The sequence below is a fragment of the Coturnix japonica genome, chromosome 5 (assembly GCF_001577835.2).
Source record: "Coturnix japonica isolate 7356 chromosome 5, Coturnix japonica 2.1, whole genome shotgun sequence".
Taxonomy (NCBI): domain Eukaryota; kingdom Metazoa; phylum Chordata; class Aves; order Galliformes; family Phasianidae; genus Coturnix; species Coturnix japonica.
In genome coordinates, this window is record NC_029520.1 from 5,306,982 (window position 1) to 5,316,141 (window position 9,160).

A 9,160-nucleotide genomic window follows, 5' to 3' on the forward strand; every position below is an offset into this window, starting at 1 on the left:
GTCCATGTTCACAAGATGTCATTTTAGACACCCAACTTCCATTCATTTCATTAGGAATTCAGTTACAAAATGAATTTTGGACCAAGTGATTTGTTTAGGGTCAAAATGAAACCTATAGTGAAGCAGCTTTCCAAAGCGTTACAGTGGTTTGCTATGAAGTGTAGAAAGTGGCCTCACGTTTGTTTGAATGTTCCTGGGCTGTCTGTGTTGCAATTGGGAAGAAGAAAGGGCAGATTCAGTAAGATAGGTCAAAAGAGTCTTTAATTGAAGAATTATTTTTTTTTTCCTGTTCTTAGCAGTACCAATCTAATGTTATGTAATGTTATCTAATGTTTTATATATATATATATGTAACATGTAATCTGTAAAATATCATCTTTATTGTGCCATTCTGCTAATTGTACATTTGTTGATTACATCCTGTGGTACTGGTTTATGCTGTTGAAAAGGGGCTGTCCTTTATTTCCTTTATGTCCTGAGCACCTCACTGCTTGTTTATTTTCATTTGCTAGGGTGAGTAACCCCTCACAGTACATTTTGGAAAGAAATCCAAACACGTACATAGGATGAAAGCATTCTGTTTTTTACTCTGCTGTGTATAATTGAAGGACAGTTCCTTCTCCACACTCGATACTCTGTCATTTATACTTGCCCTGCCCTGTAGATATAGGGATGTTTCTCACTATTGTTCTATCAGTGAGGGTTTATTTTCAGTTGGAGCCCATAATACATTTCCTTGGTGTGGCTCATCTGCAATGTGAATGAACTTTCTGCCTATTGTTGTCCCCTACTGGTATAGCTTTTCAGGATGTCATTCAGGTTTTTTCTTGCACAGCGGAACATGAATACAGGAAACTGCAAAGGATAGTTGATGTGAAATAAAGGTTTGAAAGGTTTGCTTTTATGTTCAAGGAAATTAGATTGTAGCACTGTCTACTGTCCCACTTCTAATACTTTGGACATCAGCTCTGTAACTGAAAAAACTTCCTTTGATCTCATACTTGCACATAATTAACACCTCAACTTGCTGTTTAAAAAGGTGTTAGGGAGCAGGGCAGTACTGGCTTCCACCCAGGGGACTGGAAGCCAAGAGCTCGTCGTGATCACACAGCTGCAGGGCAGATGCTTAGTCAGCACTTATCTGAGTAGGGCATAACCAGCAGAGATGCTCAGGTATAGCTCACAGCTGGGGGCATCAGGCAAGGCTCTGGTTACAGGGTCTGAGGCTAGGCCAGGATGTCAATCTGCAGGTTAGATTGATTTTGAGGCTGTTTGGCATCCTTGTGTCTTACTTCTTCTGCAGTATCTTGCTTTTATTAAGTTGTGTTTGCTGATGCTGATACATCTGAGTATTCTCCTGACCTGTTGAGACAGCTAGTTTGGGGCCTGAATTCACAGTACTGGGTGCTGCAGTGCATTGAGCATTCTCTGGATCCTTTCTCTCTGATGAGCACTTATTCTCCTCAGAAAACCATAGAAACTGAGTCCAAGGGTATCCAGAAATGAAGTCCAGGATTTGTGCATAGTGGTAGAGAAGTTCATGACCTCAGCATACTATGAGCAAAGTTAATTTTTTATTGTTATTAGTCGATAGCAAGCAATGTTAAGAAACTTATGTTAATTAGAGAGGCTTGTGGCTGCCTTTGGGAGTGTATTCATACTCTCTAGTCTTTAGTATACTTTCTGTTTCTAATGTCTGACACTTCACATTGTAAAGGATTACAATCTTTCCCTCATTTGAAACTGTTTTCCTACAAATGGGTAGTTTATATGCTGTGACTGTGTGCTGTTAAGCCATTGCTGTAGTGGTTAGTGTCAATAGTATGCAGTCCTTGGAGGAAGCAAAGGCTGTGATAGAGGTCCCATTGGAAGTGAATTTGAAGAGCTGCCTGGTGACATTTGCAGCTTGCTGCTTCAGTAGAAGCAACAGGAAAAAAGTGCCATTGCACTGCTCTGAATCTGTTCACTGTCTGCTCACACATGGGTGAAGAAGTGTTTAGGCTAGGCTTCTTGAGCTGACACAGCTATAATATCGAAGACCAAACCTCTTCATTTTTTCACACACCAAATTTCATACAAACAAGCCATAATTATGCAGGCATATTCAGAGTAGTAGAGTTCAGGGAGCCTGTTGTATGACTGACAAATATTTGTACATGCTTGCTGAATGCTGTGCTCTTTTAAGTAGACCACTTGTTCCAAAACACCTACACGTTTTGAGGTTTATATACTCAGTAATACTTTATGTTTTCAGTCATTGCAAAGGCAGTACTTTATGAAATGAACAAAATGTTAATTTAAAATGCTGTGGTTAAATTTTCAAGGAATTACTCAGGCTACTCTATAATTCCGTCATGGAGAATTTTTCCATTTACTTTTATAAATGCAGAGTTCATATAGAGACTTTATTTCCTAGAAATTAATAGTTTACACAGCACTGGTTTTGAGACTTGGCTGTCTATCATTGTTTGTTTGGGTTTTTTGTTTGTTTGTTTGTTTGTTTTTGTTTTTCCTATAGCTCACTGATTTGATGCATTTTTCTCTAAACTTATGAGATTATCTCTACTAGCTTTTTTGGGGGGTGGAAATCTTTTACTTACCTACATATCAAAGCAAATTAGTTGAAGTGTAAAAATAGACTCAAAAAGCAATTTTAAAATGCTGTCTTATCTGGGAAATTATGACCAAATAAAAAATGAATTCGGTTCCCTGCTATGGGGCCTATTTCTGCTTTTGTTTCTAGTCAACTCTTTGATCTGGTTCTCTTTCTATGATGCTGTTCCTGTAAGGACTATAGACACAAACAGAAAAACACAGAATGGCTTCTGTAGAGAAATGAGGAGAAAAAGATTTTCAAGAAGCTTCGAGTATTTCAGTGTTGCAATATTTTTAATCTTCAGCCTTAAATGCTTAGTCTAAAATGACTGACAATCATTCTAATTATGAAAAGCAATATCAAGCTTTAGTGTGCTCTGATTAGTGTTATCAGTCACTACTATGTTCTACTTAGGAACTGATGGTACAAGATGGCTTAAATATTGAGTTCATTAATATTATGGATAGATTCTAAATTTACTGAATTATTTTGCCTAGAGCTGTGAAATTCTGTCCAGAACAAAGCAGAGTCTTATATTGATGCCCATCTAGTTATAATAATTTAAATCTTGAAGTCAGTCTCAAAAGAATTATCTTATTATTTGTACTGGACTTCTATATTAGGTTTTAACATAATTTGTATCACCTTCAGCACATATCTGAACTTCTTTCTAACTTGCATACTGACATTCTTCTGTGTGTTGTAAATATGTACTTCTAACGTAGATTTGCTAAATGAGCAGTTGTTGAACTTCATGGGCACTGTTTATAATATTTGATGTGTTTCCCCTGGAACTTTTTCACATTTAAAAAGGGTAAAACATAGTTGATTGCCATTGCTGTGTTATCAGTGGAAATGTAGCTAATGCAGTTTCACTGGTTTGGTGAGAGAAAATAGGAGAAAGTATCGGTCATCCTAAGTTAGCATTTGCAATTACATTATATACGATTAAATGATCAAATTTTATGAGTTGACTACTGGTTTCTCTGTGAACAGAGTTTCACAGACGAGATATGTGTTTTTGAGTAAGGCTTAGTTTGTGGATGGTGCAAATGCAACCTTTGATTAAAGGTTGTTAATTAAGGTTAGGTACTAGGGAAGTACCTCCCCCTCTGTGTAGACTGGAGTAAATTTCTTTGGTCTATTGTTCATACTGGAAACATTCCTTTAGTAATCAACCTCCTGCTTATGAGTCCAATTTTTATTCTGGCTTAGCTGAAATATTCAGTTATTATGTTGTCATAATTGCTAGAGCAATAACAGGGTGACATAATATCCAATATTTTATTGTTAGTAAGGAACTTCTTAGTTGTAAGTGTATTTTTTTTTTTGTTCCTTGGTTCTCTAGAAGATTTTCTGATTTAAAGAATGCAGTACTTAAGTTCTCAGTGTTGGAAGTAGGTTTAGTTTGTAGGTGTGAAATATATGTCTGCTTAAATATATTTGGTATGATACTGCATGTTTCCATGCATCATGGAGTTGTCTTATAGCCAGGAGCTTCACTTTAAGGTACTTTTTATTAAATAATAATGATCCGTGTATTACCATTAATTTATACTAAGAAATGTGGACTGTGTCTTCCATCGCATTTTTAATGCCCTATTTCTTTACTTAGTTCCTTACTGCAACAGGAGTTTGCATTATTTTTTTGCCCACTAGTGAACATTGACCATTATCTGTTCTGTAATGTGCATCCTCTGATAACAGCAGCCCATTGCTGTATTATGAAGAGTGTGTTGGTTTTTTTTTTCACACTGCTGTAATGTTGCAGGAAATAACATGTCACTGGCTTTCAAAGCAGAATGCTGAGCTCCTCAATCCTTCAGAAAATGCAGGGGGAAGAAGTGGGTGGTAGGTGCTGAAAGTGTAAGTAAGAGTGACGTCAGGAACAAGGCAGTCAAACTGTTGTGAACTTCCTGTAAAGCACTGTTTATTAGATATGTGAAAGCAATGTGTGTGCATGATAGATGAATAAGTCCTTGTGGTCAGCTGGTGATGCATCTTTGCTCTGAAATGCATGTGATTCTGAAACAGAGGGGTGACACAGAAGACCGTTCAAAACAGTGTTAGAACACAGTGGCTCCTGGTTGTTCTTGGTTTTCTTAAGACACTGTTATTGCATGTTTGTTATGAGGAAGAAGGTGGTGTGCCTGCCTTACATTATTCGTCATCTGGTTTAAGCAACTGAAGTCAATTGGAAATAAGTGTTTTATTTGATTAATCCTTATTATCTTTTGGTAATAAATGCAGAGGGTATCATCTTAGAATCTACAAGAAATGCTATTTCATAACCTGCAGCTAATGGACTATATTAAATGCAGATAGTTTATGTCATTAATTGAAATACTGTGCTCTGTCAGTCATTTCCCAGAGCAAGGCCATAATGGTGAGATTTAGTCCTTGTGGGAAGGATGTTATCAGGAAACTGTGGAGAATTAGTCACGTTCCTCCTTTGTTTTTTTCTTTCTGTGATTATTAAGCTGTTCTTCCCAAGGAAAGGTAGGCCTGTGCTTTTCCCTGCTTGCTGGTGTTCCACTGCTGGTGTACTGCAATCAGCTGGTGGAACAGTCTACTTCAGGTGTTTGTGTTTGAATATGCATTAAGACAGGTTTGTTGCTTTCTTCATTTTCCTCAATAGTCACACGTGTAATTAGACTGGCAGGTAGTGTGCAGTTCCCACTGCTTTCAGTAGTGTTGTGGGTTATTTAACACAAAAATTTGCCCTGTCTGTATTTAGCTCGACTGTTTTGCAGTGCGTGAGGCACTGATGTCTTCAGCTGATATACATCAAGATGGATTGTAAGCACTCAAGGTCACTGTTGTAGATGCTGTGTCAGCCAGGGGAAGCAGTCATTGTAGCAGCATCAAGGACAGATTGCAATGTACAGGTTTCATACAGGATCAGAGATGCTTTAAAGATACCCTGTTAATTCAACTAAAGCTCTCATATTCACAGAAATGTTTAGAGCCTCACACTTGTAGATAGTAATAATACTAAGAATTGGCCTGGAGTTGTCATTCTCAAAATATTCCTATAAAAGGGAATTTTTCTTGCCAACTTAGTAAAAGCTCAGGCAAGCTCGGTTCTGTGTTCTTTTGGATCCCATACAAGGCAGTAAAAACAATGTGATTTTGAAGGGTTTCAAACACAAGTCTTTAATTTAAAGAAAAAGAGGGAAAACCTTTAAAGATTCTTGGTTAGAAGGTTAGTGAAGTAGTACAAAGAATGAAAGAATATGTGACTGGTTGCAATGTAACTTATACAATTTTAAAAAGCTTCTATAAGTTTCTGAGCTCCTTTTAAAACTGATGGGTAAATACTCCAGCAACTGAAAGGAGCTGAGAGCAGTGCTGGAAGAGTGACTTGAATGTAAAGAAAAAAGATTGCAGTATGTAAGGATAGAACAAGAGAAAAATGTAGTAAAAACTTCTGGTAAATATTAAGCAAACTGCAGTAGAGTTGGAACCACTTGTTATAGAATTGGAAAATATTAAGTGCTTTGCTTTGACTTCCAGCTTTACAGAATGTTTTGTGGTTGTTTATCACCTTAATTTCAACTGCTTACTGTGCTTTATTCCTCTCTCTTGCCTCCCAAACTTCCTTTGTTTTTTATGTGCTTTGGTTATTTTTTGTGAGATTTATGCATTTCCTTCATGCTTTGGTAAAAGCATGATTGTATATCAGAGAATGCATTTTTTTTTCACCTATTCTTTATAAGCACTTTGCAGTTTTGAGGCATTATGAAGAAACAGGAACTGTGTGACTGAATTTGGGGGAATATGCTACCAAAACTGGGCCAAGTTACATTACTTCTGGCTCCCAGACCATCTCCCTGTTAGGTGCAGTTAGATGCCCTTGAAGGACCAGTTCCCTTCTCACAGTGGCACTGTATCTGTATGACTGAAAACAGGGGTTTTCCATCTGTGTCAGGTTTATCTGGATGTTCACAACACAGACCCCAACAATTGTTCTAGGCACTTAGAAATAAATTGTGGGATTCTTTACAACCAAATGCACAACATCACCTCCAGAAAACGCAACAGGTTTTTCATTATAAAACTGTTTAACTGTTTGCAATGTTTTTACCCAGCTATAAATAAATATTTGTGGTTTTGAAATCAACTTGAGACCAGTGTTAAATTGCATCACAACTGATGCTACCCACTGAATATTGTTTACAATTGCCTACCAGTTCCAATAGCTATTTTTCTTGGTCTGTCTGTGGTTTGGCATATGACAGGGAGCTATAAAATGGCTAACATCTTGGTTGCCTTTTTTGATGTAGCAGTTATTAATTCTCACTCATAGTGCATTTCTGTCGGTTTGCTGGAGTGAGAGCGAACACGCTGTTCTCATGTTTCTGTATTATACAGCAATCTCTAAAGGATACGTGGTTTTTGGCTCTGTGCCTCTTTACAGTGAAGCTTACCACACTGATAACTTTCAGTTTGTTTCTGTCAGTGTTGTAGAGCTGAGTTTTCATACCTGCTGTGAATGTCAGTGTTCTCAGTCCGTCTTAATGGGGAGAATTTCAACCCTTGTGCACAAGGAAGTGATGTTCTCACAAGCTGAAATGTTGTGCTAGATAGCATAGCATTTTTTAGTTAAGAAAAATAAACAGACTTTAAAACTTTCTTTTAATTAAGGGTCACGTTCCCAAACTATCAGTAAATTGGTGGTAGTCACTTGATCTGAATGGAGTTGAGATCATACTAGACTATATGGGGTAAAAATCAGGCAGAAATTGAGACTTTCACTGTTATCAAAAGATAAATGAATCTGAATTTCCTGATTTTTAATGTTTGTATCCTTAGAGAAGGCCAATGTAATGGCTTGTTGAAAATAAAGGTACTACTTCTGGTTATGCAGAATTAAACTTATAAAAAAGCTGCTTCCGTTATTTTCATGGATAGGCTGCATTGGTCCCATACTGAACCTTTTCTATGACACCACAGATGCTACTCAAATGATCTGAATCATCTTAAAACACCAGGAGCAGCATTTCATAGGAGTCTTGAGGTTTACTGTTCTTTTGAGGCGTGCGTTTTTATGTTTGGAACTGCTGAAGAAGGAATGAAACCAGAGCACTTGCCTTGGTGTTATCACTGAGCTAGCATTTCATCTGAAGCCATTTGATAACAATGCCTTCTGGAGCAATGTCACTTGGGCACATGTGCCTCCTTCACCTGAAATCTGGGAAAGCACTGTCTGCAGTTCTCCTCGGCTAGGCAGCTCTTTTTGTTTTTTGTATTGTTTACAGCCAGAAGGTTGGAGACTTGAATTGTGCAACTGTGCTCCCCTTTGAACGGGGGGAGGGAGGAGTATTGTGGGGAGCAGAACAAGTACTGAGAAGCACAGTTGGGATTTTCTTCATACAGAGGATGTTTTAAGCCAGAAGAAGGCTTATGGCTTGATATTTTTTGTTTATTTTTTTATCAATGTTTTCTGTTTTCAAACATATTCACTTTGATTTCAAGCTAATTTTTCTAATACCATTGATTTCTAATGATGGTTTCCTGAGAGTAGTGGTTTTGAAGATGCTGTAATGCTGGATTCTGATGCCTCCAGTATCAGCAGTTTCAGCTCTGTTGAAATCAGTTTGCTTTATTAAAACTACTCCAGCTTGAGCTACTGAACCTCCTCATTACTACCTCAAATGATGTGGTTATGTTTAACTTGCTGTTATCCAGTTTTTATTCACACATTCAAATGATGTGCTTGTGTAAAGGTGCATGTGGGCTTGTATGTCTAATAAATCTGTGTAAATACTGTAAGGGGCTGTTTTGTTCTTCTATGGAAGAGCTGCCATTCCACTTTTTTTTCCACAGTGTATATTCTACTGGTAAGTACAGGAGAAGTGAATTAAAACATCTTGAGCAGCAGCAGTTTGTTTTACTTTCACATAGCAATATCATTGTTACTGTATATATTTTTTTCCTTATAAGAGATGCAGTAATTGTTCCCTGAGAATTTGGTGGTGGTGGGTGTTTTCTCACTGTTTATTTTAATATCATTTCTCTATATCACTTAGGTGACAATTAGTTCCTGTGGTGCAAGTTAATAACTGTTACATCTATGTTCTGTCTTTTCATTCTTCAATCTGTGTTTTAGTGAGACCATTTGATTTTGCTTGGGGTAGCTGGGAGTGTACATGCCATCAGTTATAACAGCTCATCTGACAGACAGGAGCAGGTAAAATACTGTACCCTGTTTTTGCTAAGTCATGTACTTATTTCCTTATTGTGGACTATATTAATATGTATCGGGGCATTTGTTCTAAAGACAGCAGAGTTGTAAATCTGATTATATATGGTGATAAATGTGAAATATGATGCAAAGTGTGAGGTGAGAATAAGACCGTTTGAACTGTGAATAAGAGGTTTTGTAAGACAGGAAGATACTTTTCAGGGAAGTCTGAATTAGGGCAAATGTGAAAGAATTATCAAATAATGTGTCATGTGCTGTTGTTTTCATTGCTTTGAAATGATAGGTCCTTACTGCTAACTGGAAATCTGAGGAATTAGGACAGCATCCTGTATCTGAACATCCTTCTTTAAGAATGA